Source organism: Petaurus breviceps, unplaced genomic scaffold (genome assembly GCF_028583685.1).
Source record: "Petaurus breviceps papuanus isolate PSGF00001 unplaced genomic scaffold, PetGlider_PUasm1.0 90630, whole genome shotgun sequence".
Taxonomy (NCBI): Eukaryota; Metazoa; Chordata; class Mammalia; order Diprotodontia; family Petauridae; genus Petaurus; species Petaurus breviceps.
The window spans coordinates 3,621,154-3,637,325 of NW_027187291.1; positions in this window are offsets into that span (position 1 = coordinate 3,621,154).

Here is a 16,172-nt window from a genome sequence, read left to right on the forward strand (position 1 = left end):
ACTGCCCCCCCCCCCCAACTCCCACCCCGGTCTGAAGGGTCAGATATAGTCCCAGTCCTGGGGGAGGGCTTCCAGGGTCATGGGGGGGAGACACAGCCACGGCAGAGCTCGGCAGATCAAGCAGGGCACTGTGGATGGAGAAGGGACCAAAAGAGGGGAGCCTGATGGGGCTTTCTGAGAGAGGAGACTGTGGAGCCGGACTCTGAAGGAGGGAAAGGTCGGGACTGGGGTTGGGGGGAGAGGACGAGGAGGGATGGCAGAACTCCCACGACCCGGGCATGGCTGTCTCGGCGCCGTCTCTGGTACTGGGGCCTTGCGGTTGGGACATCTCAGGGCCACGTTTGAGCCGGTCAGCTCCCTTCGGAAATTACAGAGGCTCTCTCCCACCGTGGTCAGATAGGCCCCCCTGCGGGCAGCACCCGCTTGTTGGAGGCGTCTAAATTGAAAGCAGCTTTCAGGAGGGAGAGGGTGGTGGCTGGAACAATGATGGGCTTGCAAGCAGAGGAAGGGGAGGGGAAAGGAGAAGAGAGGAGGGGATGAAGCAGGGAGAGCTGGGGAGGGGAGAGCAGCCCAGGCACACAGGGACCTCATTGTTCAGGGACCATTCTCCAGAGGGGCCTATGGCGAAAGGGGAGGACCCAGCTGTCCCTCTGTCTCCCATACCTACTTAGGGTCAGGTTTGCAATTCATTCTGGGGAGGGTGGGAAGAGAATCTGAGGCTTCTGCTCGAGGTGGATGGGAGTCAGTGGGCTAGACAGACGCATAATCTGAGAAAGAACATTGAATTGGGAGTCAGATGATCAAGGTTTGAATCCTACTGATACTATTTGCGTGATCTTTCCCCTAAAAGGTGGGGGAGACTCAATGATTTCACAGGTCTCCTCTCTCTCCTTTCCTTCTGTGGCCTTTATGAGAGCCTTCCTTCATAGTCACTTAACCGATTTCCCGAAATGGTGGCCAAAGCACTGATGAAACTTTTCTCCAAGAAGAGTTGGCTTATGCCTTTAACCTCACCCTCATGATTTTCACTGTCCTATCTCATTCTCTTCTCTTTTTAAACTTTCCTCCCTGGATATTCCACTGGAGGTGGGCAAACCTTCAACTACAACCACATACTCCCACTCATAGGGAGCCTTCCCTCCTGGCTTGAATTGGGCTTTTTATGGGGTACCCTCCTATTGGAGCATCCCTCATTTGTACCCCAATTCATTTGTACACTCAGGGACTAAAGGGTTAGGGTAAGCAGGAGGGCAGGAAGATGTACAACAAGGTTGGGATGGAAGATAGAGGGAAAAGATAATCTAGAGATGGGCAAGAGGGGAAAACCTGTGTGGAGCTCAGAGGCACAAGAGACCAACAGAGTAGGGAGAGGTGATAGGAGATTCCCCCCCCAAAAAAAAAATTTCCTGGGATTTGTTTTGAACATGTTTATTTGTTTACATGCTATCTTCTCTGGTACAATGTGAGCTCGTTAAAGTCAGGGACTGTTTAAATTCTTCTTTCATATGTCCCAATAATTATCACAGTGCCTGCTTGGCACATAGTAGGTACTTAGTTAATGATTATTGATTGACTGTAGCTAAATCCCAGTCAGGTTGAGGAAGATCCTGGCTGTCCTGGGTGGGGAGTGGGGAATGAGGAAAGAGGATAAGGACAGAATAGAGAAGACTCTCATTTTTTCCCAGAGAGTGGGGGGGGGCGGAGTGGAATATCTGGGTAGCAGTCAGGAATAGATATACCCTCCCTATCATCCCCAGGGCGGTGAAGTGAAAAAGCTTCCCTTTACCCTGGGCATTGCCCCCAGCTGCTCCTTTGTCTCTGAGGTACCCAGCCCCTCCTCCTAGGATCCAGAGAGTTTCCTGAGGCCATTCCCTTGGGGAATCTTGGGGACCAGGTGCAGGGAGGAGGCCTTGTGTTCTTTCTCCTTCGATGCCTTTTCTAACAGCAGTTGCCTCAGGCCTGACTCAAGAGAGAGGGTTGTTTGCCACAGAATGTATCCAGGGAAATTCCCTCTCTCTCTCTCTCTCTCTCTCTCTCTCTCTCTCTCTCTCTCTCTCTCTCTCTCTCTCTCTCTGGTTTATTCTATTTGTCCTTCTGATTGCCACCTGTTTCTACCACGTTTCCCTGATGCCCACAGGTAATATGGTGGCCATCTAGGTTCAACTACTGTTCCCCTCTATGATAGGGCAAGTTCTCACAATGGTAGAGGTCTGAGAAGTTTCCTAGGCTCTGACCTTGGTATACCATTGAGAAATTATACCTCTTTCTGAGTTGTCTTTTTGCTGAGGGCTTGGAGTGATAGATGCTGAGAAAGGAAAACATATTCTTCAGCTTTATGCAATACCCAGTTTGATGGGAAAGATCTCCTTCTGATTGGAGAGATAAAATCCCTGCCAGAAATGTAACTAGCTGGGGTGAATAGAGCACTGTCCTAGAACACTGGCATAGGGGAGGGGGGTTGGAATAATTTCCTAGGGAGAGGACTTCCTCCCTCCCTGTTCCTTGCCTTGAGGTCCTCTAGATTCAGAGGGTGCAAACAGGTTGAGGGCATGGGCTGTTGGCAAAGACAGTTTCACGTGCACTGGCATCTTGGACAGGGAGGCACCAGGACTTCAGCGCAGGTGAAACAGTCTATTTCTCCCCCAATGAAATGTGTCACAGGTGCATGTGGGAATAGTTTGTGGCTCTGATTCCTGCCCTTAGGTACTTCTCAATCTGATGGGAAGGGTAGAGGGGGAAGAAGGAGATCAAACATCCACTAAGAATGCAGACAGATTTTCCATGCCCCCCCACCCCCACATGCACACACACATAGACCAGCATAGGAATTATGCAGAACTCTCCAGATCTGGCCATGTACCCAGGAGTGGGAGGGGGGTGAGAAGGGGAGGAGAGGGAGCAGAAACAGGTGTGGGGGAGTCAGGACAGGTTTCTTGGAGGAAACTGCAAGGACTGTGAAGGAAGCAATGGATCTCTAGTGAGAAGAGCCTGGATTTGAATCTTAATCCTACTCCTTGCTACCTGTGTGGCTTTGGACATGTCACTTCTGCTCTATGGGCCCATTTCATCAGCTATAAAAAGAAGTATGTTAGACCAGATGATCTGTAAGGGCCCTTCTAAATCCTAGGAATAATTCAGAAAAAGATCATAGGAATAATTAAGAAAATATAACTGGGTGTGGGTAGAGTAAAAGAATCTCATCAGATGATGAGATGGGGAAGGGAAAAACTGAGGAAAGAAACCCTGATGAAGAGTGTGGAAAGGAGAGAAACAGATACCTCAGTGGGAGGCAGGTAGAATTCCCACTCCACCCTTGGCTTCCCACATATCCTATCTCTGAACTAGGTCTCCTCCCAAGGGAGTCTTACCATGTTCCTTAAGTATCTCATAAAGAATTACTTTTATATGGCAAATGAGAACTGAAAGAGTTATAAATACGATTGGAGTGGATGTGGGGAGGGAAGGTGAGGAAGAGAGTTGCCAATCCCTTCCTCTATTACCTCCTCCCTTTCCCCTCCCTTCCTTATTCCTTTCAAGCCTATTGCTCCAAGAAAGATCTCTTCGCTTGGACAGTAGCAGAAATAATCCAGCCATTGCCAGCTCACTCATCCCCCTGGCATGTCCCATGCTCTTGCCAGCCAGGCATGAGATGGTGATTCTGTGGGAGAAGAATGAGCCCTGGGGGTGGTCACTTCCCAGTGTTACATCATCTAGACCAATGGACAGACTGGTTGGGGCTGTGCCACCCCCACCCCCACCCCACCCCACCTTACTCTCCCAACCTGGTAGCTGTGCAGACACTAGGAGGCTCTCACTGTCCTCAGCCTGAGAGGGGTGATGTGAGCAGCTGCAAGCCGAGTCGCCTTTGGGGATAAGGAAGAAGTTAAATGTTCTATCCAGGTGTAGGCAGCTAGTTGAGGGTAAGGGCGGGGAAACAAAGGTGATGGTCATGGAATCTGAATCCTCTATTTCCTTGCACCGTAGAAATCTGTTACAACACAATTCTTATGTTGCTCAAACCCTTTTCATTTGAAGATCTCAAATCACTTAGCCTGGCTGACAACATTCCCCACTCCTCACCTTTTTCCTTGGGTGTTTTTTTGGGGGTAGATAAGTGACTGAAGTAATTTATCTCATTTTATTGAAGAGGTAATCTGAGGTCCACGGAGGGGTGGAGGCTTCTCTGAGACCACATAGTGACTCAGTAGCCAAGCTTCAACCCAGAAGTCCATGCTTCCACTCACAGCACTGAGTCTGATGCTCCCCAAGGACATCTCCTCCCATTTCCTGGGCCTCCTTTAGACCTGTGTCAACTATCTCCCCTGCCTTGAATCATCTCCCTATCTGAGGGGTCACCCAGTAGCCCCCTCCAAGTCCATTTTCTACAGAATATCCACCAAGACAAGATAGGTATTAGTGGAGGAGCACTCCATCTCATGCTTTCTAATTTGTGGGGAGAAGCTGGCTTCTGCCAAGGAGATAAAGTCATACAAAAATTCTAACTGCTTAAGGGCCTTTTGGGAATCAAACTGGGGAAACATTTTGTGGTCACTGAGCAAGGGTGGAGTTTAGTAATTCAACAAATGTTTAAAGGCCTACTATGTACATTAGATGCCTGAGGTGCAAATGAAAAAAAGGACACAGTTCCTGTCCTCAAGGAATTTCATTCTACCAGGGAGAAAGAGAGGTGACATATCTTCCCACATCTCTATCCTATAAGTCCCCCCTCCTATTTAAATGCCACTTGTTCAGTCATTTTCAGTCATGTCTGACTCTTTGAGACCCCTTTAGGGGTTTTCTTGGTAAAGTTACTGGAGCGGTTTGTCATTTTACAGATGAGGAAACAGGGTGAAGTGACTTGCTCAGAGTCACATAGCTAGTAAGTGTCTGAGGCCAGATTGGAGCACAGGTTCTCCTGACTCCAGGACAGCACTCTATCCACCGCACCACCTAGTTGCTCCATTTGAACCCCAACGTCTTCATGTTACCTTCTCTAAGTCTGCCCTGTTATTTACCCCCCCCCCACTTTGGTTCATATAACCTTTTCCCCTACCTTTTCTGTGAAGGGTACCACTATCCTCCCAGTTACCCAGGCTCCCGATTCATCCTTGATTCCTAACTCCCCCTCATCCCACATATTTACTCTGTTATCGTGTCCTGCTCTTTGCAACAACTCCTCCTCTCCTCTGACACTGCCATACCCTCGTGTAGGCCCTTGTCACCTCACCTGGTCTCTTGTAATTCCCTGTTGACAGGTCTCCCTGCCTCAACTCTCTCCTCCACTCGACTGTCAAAGTGATTTTCCCAGCTCCCAGGTCTGATTATGTCCCTGTTCTATTCACTACATTCTAGTGGTTTCTTTTTACCTCCGGGATCAAATATAAAACCCTCTATTTAGCTTTTAAAGGTCACACAGGTAGAAAGCATCAAAAGTGGGATTCAAACCCAGGAAGGAGTAGCAATGACTTGGCCCCTTCTTCCTTTCCAGCCTTACACTTTACTCCCTTCCGTATACTCTACCATCCAACAACACTGGCCTTCTTGGATTTCCTCTAACACAACATTCCATTTCCAGATTACATGCATTTTCTCTGGCTTTCCATCTTACCTGGATTATCCTTCTGCCTTCTGTATTCCTTCTAGACTCCACTTCAGTCTCACAGTCTAGAGGGACCTCCCTCCATCCCTCAATGCTCCCTCCATCCTTAATGCTTTCCTTCTGGAGATTACTTCCAATTGACTTTCTATCTATTTTGTATGTATATAGTTGTTTGCATGCTGTTTTCCCCATTGGAATGTGAGTTCCTTGAGGGTAGGGACTGTTTTGTGTGTGTTTTTTTTAACTTTTCTTTGTATCTCTACTTACTACACACAAAACCACATACCTCTCTGAGCCTTGGGCAGCTCTAAAAGCTTACCTTAGAGAGGGTTAAGATCCACCTGTGGAGGGAGCTCTCATGCCCTCAAACACTGAAGCATTTGTTTATGTATCTTACCCCATTTTTGTTGTTGTTCTGTCGTTTCAGTCAAGTGCCTGACTCTTCGTGACTCCATTTGGGGTTTTCTTGGCAGAGGCACTGGAGTGGTTTGCCATTTCCTTTTCCAGCTGATTTTATAGGTGAGGAAACTGAGGCAAACAGGGAAAAGTAACTTGTCCAGGGTCATACAGCTAGTAAGTGTCTGAGGACAGATTTCAACTTAGAAAGATGAGTCTTCCTGATTCCATTCCCCTAACTCTATCTACTCTACCACTTAACTGCTCCTTTTTTTTTGGTTTCTTTTTTTTCATTTTTCAAATGCTTTATTAACTTCTGATTTACATCATTCATTTCTGCCAGATTTTGAGTTACAAATTTTCTCCCCGTTTTTCCCCTACCCACTGCCTCAAAATAGCAGTCCCACAGGACATCCCCTCCTCCAATCTGCTCTCTCCCATATCTTCTCCCATACCCCCTTCGACTTTTCCAGTAGGGCATGGTGGATTTCTATGCCCCAGTGCCTGTATATCTTATTTCCCAATTACATGTAAAATAGTATTAATAAAAGTATATATGTTTTAAACATTTCATTTTAAAACTTTGAATTCCAGATTCATTCCCTTCCTCCCTTGTCACCCACCCTTACTGGGAAGATAAGCAATTCAGTATAGGTTGTGTATATATATATATATATATATATATATATATATATATATATACACATACACATATACATATATATGTATACACACATATATGTATATACACATATATAACTAATGCAAAACATTAACATATGTATATATATGTATACACACACACACATATATAACTAATGCAAAACATTAACATAGTGGATATATTGTAAAAGACTGACTATATTTCCCTCCCTCCTATCCCACCTCCCACTTGTTCTATTCTCTACTTTGATCCTGTCCCTTTTCAAAAGTGGGTGCTTCCCGCTTCCCTCCCCTCCAGCCTGCCCTCCATTCCATCATCCCCCCTCTCATCCCCTTCCCCCCTACTTTCCTGTAGGGTGAAATACCCAATTTAGTGTGTATTTCATTCCCTCCCTGAGCCAAATTCAGTGAGAACAAGGTTGACCCATTCCTTTTTGCCTTCCTATTCTTCCCCTCCATTGTAATCATTTTCCCTTGCCTCTTCTATATGAGATAGTTTACCCCATTTTGTCTCTCCCACTCCTCTCATTATATTCTTCTCTCACCTCTTAATTTCACCTTTTAAGTATCATCCCTTCCTGTTAAATTGGTCCTGTGCCCTCTATCTATGTATACCTGTAAACATATACACACATTCACATATGTATTCATACACCCGTATACCCTCCAATATAGACATATATATGTATATATATATATATATATATATATATATATTTCTATTCCCTTCAACTATTTTCATACTGAGAAAAGTTTCGTCAGTTACAATGATCATTTTTCCACGTAGGGATGTAAATAGTTCAACTTTGATAAGTTCCTTATGATTTCTTTTCCCTGTTTACCTTCTCATGCTTCTCTTGCTTCTTGTATCTGAATGTCAAATTTTCTATGCAACTCTGGTTTTTTCATCAAACATGCTTGAAAGTCCTCTATTCCACTGAATGACCATATTTTCTCCTGAAACATGATACTCAGTTTTTCTGGGTAGGTGATTCTTGGTTTTAATCCTAGCTCCTTTGCCCTCCAGAATATCATATTCCAAGCCTTTCGATCCCTCAGTGTAGAAGCTGCCGGATCCTGGGTTATCCTGATTGTGTTTCCACAATATTCAAATTGTTTCTTCCTGGCTGCTTGTAATATTCTCTCCTTGATCTGGGAATTTCAGAACCTGTCTAAAATATTCCTAGGAGTTTTCTTTTTGGGATCTTTTTCAGGAGGTGAGCGGTGGATTCTTTCATCCTCTATTTTGCCCTCTGGTTCTAAAACATCAGGGCAGTTTTCCTTGAGAACTTCTTGGAGGATGATTTCTAGGTTCTTTCTTTGATCATGACTTTCAGGTAGTACAATAATTTTAAAATGATCTCTCCTGGATCTATTTTCCAGGTCAGTGGTTTTTCCCATGAGATATTTCACATTGCTTTCTATTCTTTCATTTGTGTGGATCTGTTTAACAGCATCTTGATTTTTCATAAAGTCATTAGCTTCCATTTGCTCCAGTCTAATTCTGAAGCAATGATTCTCCTCAGTGAGCTTTTGAGATTCTTTTTCCATCTGGCAAATTTGGTTTTTTAAGGCATTCTTCTCCTCATTGCCTTTTTGAGACTCTTTTGCCATTTGAGTTAGTCTATTTTTAAGGTGTTATTTTCCTCAGTCATGCTGTTGACTCTTTTGTAATTTCATAATTTTCTTGGATCGTTCTCATTTCTCTTCCCAATTTTTCCTCCACTTCTCTTATCTGCTTCTTAAGGTCCTCTATGGCCTGTAACCAGTTTGCATTTTCCTTTGAAGCCTTTGGTGCAGGAGTTCTGACTTCACTGTCTTCCTCCTGTTCCATGCTTTGATCCTTTTTGTCCCCAAAATAGGAGTCTAATGTTGGATTCTTCTGTTTGCTTTGCTTCCTTTGCCTAGTCATGTTGCCACTCAATTACTTGACTTTTGGGCTTTTTGCTACAGTAGGACTCTGCTACCAGACAGGGGAGCTTCATACCAAATGCTGGGTTTTCTCAGTTGCCAGAGGTATTAGTTGGGTGCCCTCTATTCACAATGCCTATGGAGATTACAAATATGCTGATATAATTATCCATCACAAAATACATCATGCTTGCCATATGGGGAAATAAACTAGAAAATTTATTAAGATACCAAAAGACTGAGTCCCAAAACCAGAAAGTGAAAGCCATCAGAGTAGTTATGATATTGGCACAGGTAGATAAAGTAGAAAGCACCCACATTTTCAAGCCTTTAAAACAGAACAGGCTACCTCAGGCAAAGGTCCTCCTCTCCCCACTCACAGCAACCACCCAGTGTCCAGGAAGCGCGCTCCCAGCAGCTCCGGCCCCTGGCAGCAGGAGTCCTTAGCAGAAATTCTGGCTAACTCAAAAAGGGCTTCGCGCTGCCGCTGCCGCTGCCTCTGCTGCTGCTGCTGCCATCGCCGCCACCGCCAGCCACCGCAGGAACTCCAGCTTGGCTTCCGCTTCCTCTTGCTCCGCCCCTTCCTGCTACGTCAGAAAGTCCAATGGGGCATAGAAGATCTTTAAATCCCATAACCTTTACATTCGGCCCCAAGATCTTTCATGTCCCTTACTTGGCAAAAATACAGTAGGAATAACTGGTGTCAACAAAATTTCACAACAATATAACAAGAATAGCACACAATAAACACAGAAAACCATATTTTAGGGTGGGGCTTGAGCACAAACTCCCCATCATTCCCCCCACCCCGAACAAATGGGGCCCCAAAATCTTGTGGTAAGGGGTGAATATCTCTTCTTCTATGGCTACTTGCTGCTGAAATCGGATGTAGAGCTGTCCCTGTCCTAAGGGGTCCCATTTGAGAGGTCAGTTCTTAATATGCTTGATGCCAGGTCCAAGGGTGACACATCACAGTTGCAGACAGGGGGTGACATCCAGCTTAAGCTATCAGGCATCTACAGATGGAGGGTACCAAGCCTGTGGAAACAAATCTAACAAACAAGGTGAACAAACAAAAAAAATCAAGAAGAAGCAAAGAGACAATAACCAGGCTATTGTAGCCTCACTCACGGTAGAATAAATGACTTAAGGGTACAATTTTGTAATCATCTTCTCCAGAATAAACAATAGTTACAGTGTTATCTCTCCCATATGCTATAATCTCTGCAGCCTTTGGAACATCATCTGGCTTCCGTTTTACCCATACTTTAGCTCCTGATTTTATTCTATCAGTAGAACCAAATCCTTCAGTTCCTGTAACAGTTATTTTGGAAGGAGGGTCAGTTTTTACAAGTGGCATTGTTTTACAAGGAACGATAATCACTTGAACTATCCTATCATTCTTGTGAATCTGTATGGGCCCTTCACCTAAATTCTGGAATGTTACAACAATTTCTCCTTGATAATTAGAATCTATTACTCCAGCCAATACATGTGTTCCTTGAGCTGCTAATCCTGATTTGGGTAAAATCTGTCCAAAGTGATTTTTAGGGATTCTTATGCATATCCCAGTGGAGATTTTTCTTATTTCTTTTCTGTCCAACCAAAAGTCCTCTAAACAATGTAAATCATACCCCACTGAACTAGGTGGTCTTGGGTACGGTGCTGGGACATCTGGCCTCAAGGTCCAATACTCAATATTTGGGATCTTGTGTGTTTGTTGTTTTCTAATTTGCAGATTGGGGGTCATCATTCTGGCTAGAGGTGTACTTCCTCCCAATGGTCTATTATTCAAATTACGCAAAGCCATGAACAAATTATCCTTCCAATGTTGATATGAATTATTGGAACTTAACTTCCTCAATTGTCCTTTCAGTAATCTATTCATTCTTTCAATCAACCCAGATGCTTCTGGATAATATGGAATATGATATATCCATTCTATATTGTTTAGTATACAATACTTCTTCATTTCATTGCCTTTGAAATGTGACCCGTTGTCACTTTGAATCTGCATTGGGGTTCCATAATATAGACTTATGAGATCTAGAGTTTTACAAGTGTTTTTCTGGGTTGCATTCTTATAAGGACAAGCTACTAGTACACCTGCATAGGTATCAACACAAGTACATATAAATCTGCATCCTTTATCCAGTGGTAGTGGACCAATATAATCTATTTGCCAGATTTGGGCTGGGACTTTTCCTCTTGCTATCTCTCCAGTTACTACCCGAGGAACAGTTCGCTCCTTTTCCAATTGACATATATGACATTCTTCTGCTATCTGTTTTAACAGTGAATGAGAGATACTAATACCTCAATCTTGTGCCCACTGGTGTGTGGCCTGGACCCCCAAATGGTCTGCTGTTTGGTGGACCCATTTTGCTAATACTGGATCATCAGTTGTTGTCAAAGTAGGGACAATATGTTCAGTAGCAATCTTTGCCAGTCGATCAACATGAGCATTGTACTCACATTCTGGTGTGGTGGGGGCCACGTGAGCATCTACATGAAAAACTGACAAGTCAGTGACCAAAGACATGTTCCAGATATCTTCCCATAATTCTTTGCCCCAGACTTGTTTGCCATGATTTTCCCAATTTTCATTTTTCCACATGGGCATCCATGTAGCTAACCCATTAGCTACCGCCCATGAATCAGTGAATATATGACACTGTCCTCCTTGTTCTATTTTGATGGCTTGATATACTGCCATAAGTTCAGCATATTGGCTACTTGCACCTATCCCAGTACTTTCCAAAGTCCTTCTAGTACATGGGTTATAGGCCACTGCTTTCCAATGTCTTTTTTGCCCCAAATATTTTGCTGTCCCATCAGTAAACCATGCATGTCTCTTTTGTTCCTCAGTTAATACATCATATCCCTCATTCCATTTTACAGTGGACTTTACCAACTGTTGCTTTGGCTCAGGGGGTGTGTCATTCCTCTCAATTTCTATGTTTGCTATAGATTCATGCAGAGCAGAGACTCTGCTTTTGCCTGTTTTCGCTCTATTTTGAATATACCACTTCCATTTGATTATACTAGCCACTTGGGCATGTCCAATTCTGTGAGAAGCTGGGGTACTCATTACCCAGGTCATAATTGGGATTCCAGGTCTTAATATCACTTCATGGCCCACAGTCAGTTGTTCAGTCTCCACCAAAGCCCAATATGCAGCTAACAACTGCTTTTCAAAAGGTGTATACTGGACTCCAGATGAAGGGAGTTTCCTACACCAAAATCCCAAAGGTACACTTCAGCTTTGTTGTTTTTGCCATAAGCTCCAGTTTGCATAATCATCTTGTACAGTCACTTGCAATTCCACTGGACCATTTTGCATGGGCCACAAATCTAGGGCCAATTGTATGGCAGCCTTGGCTTCTTCAAAAGCTTTACTCTGCTCAAGTCCCCAATCGAACTCATATTTCTTCCGTGTGACTCTATATAAAGGTTTTAAAATCTGTCCCAAATGTGGAATGTGGTGCCTCCAGTATCCAAACAATCCTATGAACTTTTGGGCCTCCTTCTTATTGGTAGGGGTAGGAAAATCCTGAATCTTTTGTCGGGCTTGAGGAAGAATCTCCCTTAGCCCCTTGTTCCATTGTATACCCAAAAACTTCACATTCTGAGCTGGTCCTTGAACCTTTGCAGGGTTAATTTCCCACCCTTTACTTTTCATATGCTCAATTAGAAGGGTCAAACTCCTTTCCACTACTTTCGCATCTTTTCCCTGTATCATGATATCATCAATGTAGTGGGTAAGCTGTACACCAGGTAGCTTTAATTCATCCAACTGTTCAGCCACAATCCTGTGACAAATAGTGGGGTTATGTATGTACCCTTGTGGCAAGCGAGTAAAAGTATATTGTCTACCCTGCCAAGTGAAAGCGAAGTGGTCCCATTGTTTAGGGTCTATTGGGATGGTGAAGAAGGCATTTGCCAAGTCAATAACTGCATACCAAGTCCCATCATATTTCTGGATCCTTTCTATTAAGGTGATGGTATCTGGAACAGCAGCATACAAAGAAGGAGTCACCTTATTCAACTGTCTATAATCCACAGTCATTCTCCATGTCCCATCTGATTTTCTTACTGGCCAGACAGGATTATTCCATCTTGTGGTTGTAGGGACTAACACTCCTGCTTCAACATATTCCTTTATAGTAGTGGCAATTTCATCTTGCCCACCTGGCACACGATACTGTTTTAAAGTAATTACTTCAGAAGGTTCAGGTAAAGTGATTGGGTCCATTTTTAGTTTTCCCACTAAAACTGTATTAATTCCTATCTTCCTCACAGCAAATTGGTATCTTCCTTCAGGTAAATTCAGAGTCATGCCTCTCAATACATCTATTCCAATGATGTATTCAGGAATGGATACAACAACCACAGTATATTCCTTCTTAGGTAACTGCCCAATTTTCATTGTTATTTTAACCTGTCTGGCTGATATTTCAGCACCTCCTAGACCTGTGATGGTAATAGGAGTTCCATGTTTAAACTTATCAGGGTTTCCATAGATAAGTGTGGCCTCAGCCCCAGTATCAAGCAGTGCCCTAGTCACAGTAGTTGATCCATTCTTCCAATATATTGTTAAACCAATATGGGGTCTGCAATCTCTTCTGCATATTTCTTTTATCTGGGCTGGGGTTTGGCCTATCTCCTATTCCCCCTGAAGGTGGGGCAAACTTGGATACAAAGATTCAGATTCAGAAATACCTGCGGGGGGGGGTTCCTGCTTCCCTGTTCATTCTAATGCTAAGTACCTTTTCTTGGTACAGCTTATGCAGCTCTTCAGTTGGAATACCATCTACTCTTCTAAAATCCACCCCTGGTCTTAATAGAGCAGCAAACAGTTCCCTTCTTGTTGGTCTATTTTGTCTCTGAATCCTCTGGCTGTTTACTCTTGTCTCTCGAGGCAATTTGTCTTTTTCCCATTCCCCTAAATCGCTTAATTGTGAAATCTTATCCAGCACCTCTGAAAGAGGGTGCCCTATTTCTCCAATTAATAGAGTCAGAATTAGGGCTTATATGCAGGAGGAGCCGTCTTCACTATGATATTTCTATGAGGAACTCCTAGGGGAGTATCATAATATGCATTTGCATCTCCAATCAGGATAGCAGTTTTCATTACCTCCTCCTTTAGCTTTCTCATACAGTCTCTAAGTGAGTACCAGGGTCTGTCTCCCCTAGGCCACATAGATTCAGTAGGATATTGCTTTTTGCAACCTTCTGCAGCTAAAGCTAGAAGATTAGTTTTGTTATTTCCTCCTTGCATATGGTGATCCCTAAAAGCCTGGTGTACAAAAGGATTCTGACTGATACTTATGAATTTTAAGCAGTCCTCACTGTCCAGTGTTATTCCTCCGGCGCCTTCATCAGTGATTCTTACTATCCAAGACACTAAAGACTCCCCCATTCTTTGGGTGAATCTACTCAATATATCAGTGATCTCCTGTTGAGTGAAATCCTCAATTATCTCCCTGGACTCTGTTTTGCCTCGGTGATTCTCCTGTCTTCTTCTTCGTATGGGGAGAGTTTCTACATTAGAAGACTCCTCATCTAACCTTGCTCCATTCTCCTCACACACATTCTCCTGGAAGCTGTCAGGGCAATTCTGCCCAGCCTGTACAAAAGCTGCATGCACATTCACAGCTTCCTTTTAGCTACATGAACAGTAGCTTGCTCCTGGACCACATGAGTCCCTCCAGTTTGCTCTTCTGAGTGCTGTGACACAGAAGAATCCTCATGCAAACCAGCTGACTCCCTAGCCATCCGAGCTCTTTCCTTCAGCAGCTTATCCCTACTTTTACACATAAGGCGATAACTTGTTAGCAGCACCCAGCCTCTCCTGCACACTCCTGCCAGTTCTTTGCCTGGTTCTATGGGTATTGCTTTCAAACATCTTTCCAAATCTCCAGGTTCTCCCTCTTTTAGCCTTGGTTCCCAGTTTTCACAGGGCCCTGTGCTTTTAGCCCATTCTCTGGCTAGAGAGGAATAAGGCAAATCCTCCCATCCTGGAATAGCCATTTCTCCCTCTAAAGCCCCACTGCTTCCAAATAGAGGCCTGACATTTTGTGATCCCATCCTGGTCGCCAAATGTCAGCAATGCCATATTCACAATGCCTATGGAGATTACAAATATGCTGATATAATTATCCATCACAAAATACATCATGCTTGCCATATGGGGGAATAAACTAGAAAATTTATTAAGATACCAAAAGACTGAGTCCCAAAACCAGAAAGTGAAAGCCATCAGAGTAGTTATGATATTGGCACAGGTAGATAAAGTAGAAAGCACCCACATTTTCAAGCCTTTAAAACAGAACAGGCTACCTCAGGCAAAGGTCCTCCTCTCCCCACTCACAGCAACCACCCAGCGTCCAGGAAGCATGCTCCCAGCAGCTCAGGCCCCTGGCAGTCCTCATCAGGAGTCCTTAGCAGAAATTCTGGCTAACTCAAAAGGGGCTTTGCGCTGCCGCTGCCTCTGCTGCTGCCGCCGCCGTCGCCACCACTGCCAGCCACCGCAGGAACTCCAGCTTGGCTTCCGCTTCCTCTTGCTCCGCCCCTTCCTGCTACGTCAGCAAGTCCAATGGGGCATGGAAGATCTTTAAATCCCATAACCCTTACACCTCTCCAAAGCCTCCACACACTCTGGCAAGCTGGTCACACACCCCAGAACCTCCACTCTAGACCACATCCAGATCCAAGCAGGTTAAAGCAAGAGCAATTACCCTTCAGACTGGTCTCTTGGTCCCCCTACACTGTGCAGGCCAGGAACTGAAGATGTCATGTGGCAGCGGCTGCACCGCAGCCCGCAGCACCTTCTCACCCCAGAGGCAAAAGCTGATGCCCTCCCAACTACTGGATCCCAAAGTCCACACTGCACTGACCTCTTACTTTGTCCTTAGCATCTATGTGTTGATAATTCTGGAAACTGCCACAGCTGCTGGTGAGCTGGAGTCCCTCCAGCTGGTGGTTGGTCAGGCCCACCCTGGGGCTAAAACCTCTGGCTTGGTGTGGGGCTGAGCACTTCGCTGGCCAATTCCTGCTGGCCTGTCGGGCTGTCCTCAGCAGGAGGTTAGCTTCTCTTTGTCATTTTGTGGGTTCTGTAGCTCCAAAGTTTGTTCAGAGTCCCCTTTTACATGGATTGGAGGTGGAGAGCTGGAGCCGTACAGAGGTCCTGTTTCTACTCTCCCATCTTGACTCCACCTAGCTGCTCCTTATCCCTTTACTAGACTGTAGAAGGCAGGGAGTTTGTTTTAACTAAAATATCTGTCTCTGCCAGCACCCAGTAAAGGTCTCCACAGTTTGGACATTGCTTGGTATGTGGTCCCAGAGGGTAGTTGGTGCTGTTGCCAAGGGTGGGGATGTGTTTAAACTCTTTAGGCTTCAGTATTCTCTTCTATAAAATGAGAGAGGCTTGAGTGAGGTGCCCTCCAGGGGTCCTTCCAGTTTGAAGTCCTAGGAAACCTTCAGGGAAAAGAAGGAGGGCCAGTACATTTTTCTTTTCTCATAATAAAGCAGGTTGAAAGAGCACTGATTTTGAGGGTGAGTAAAGAATTTAAGTTCAAATCCAGCCTCTCCTACTTATCAT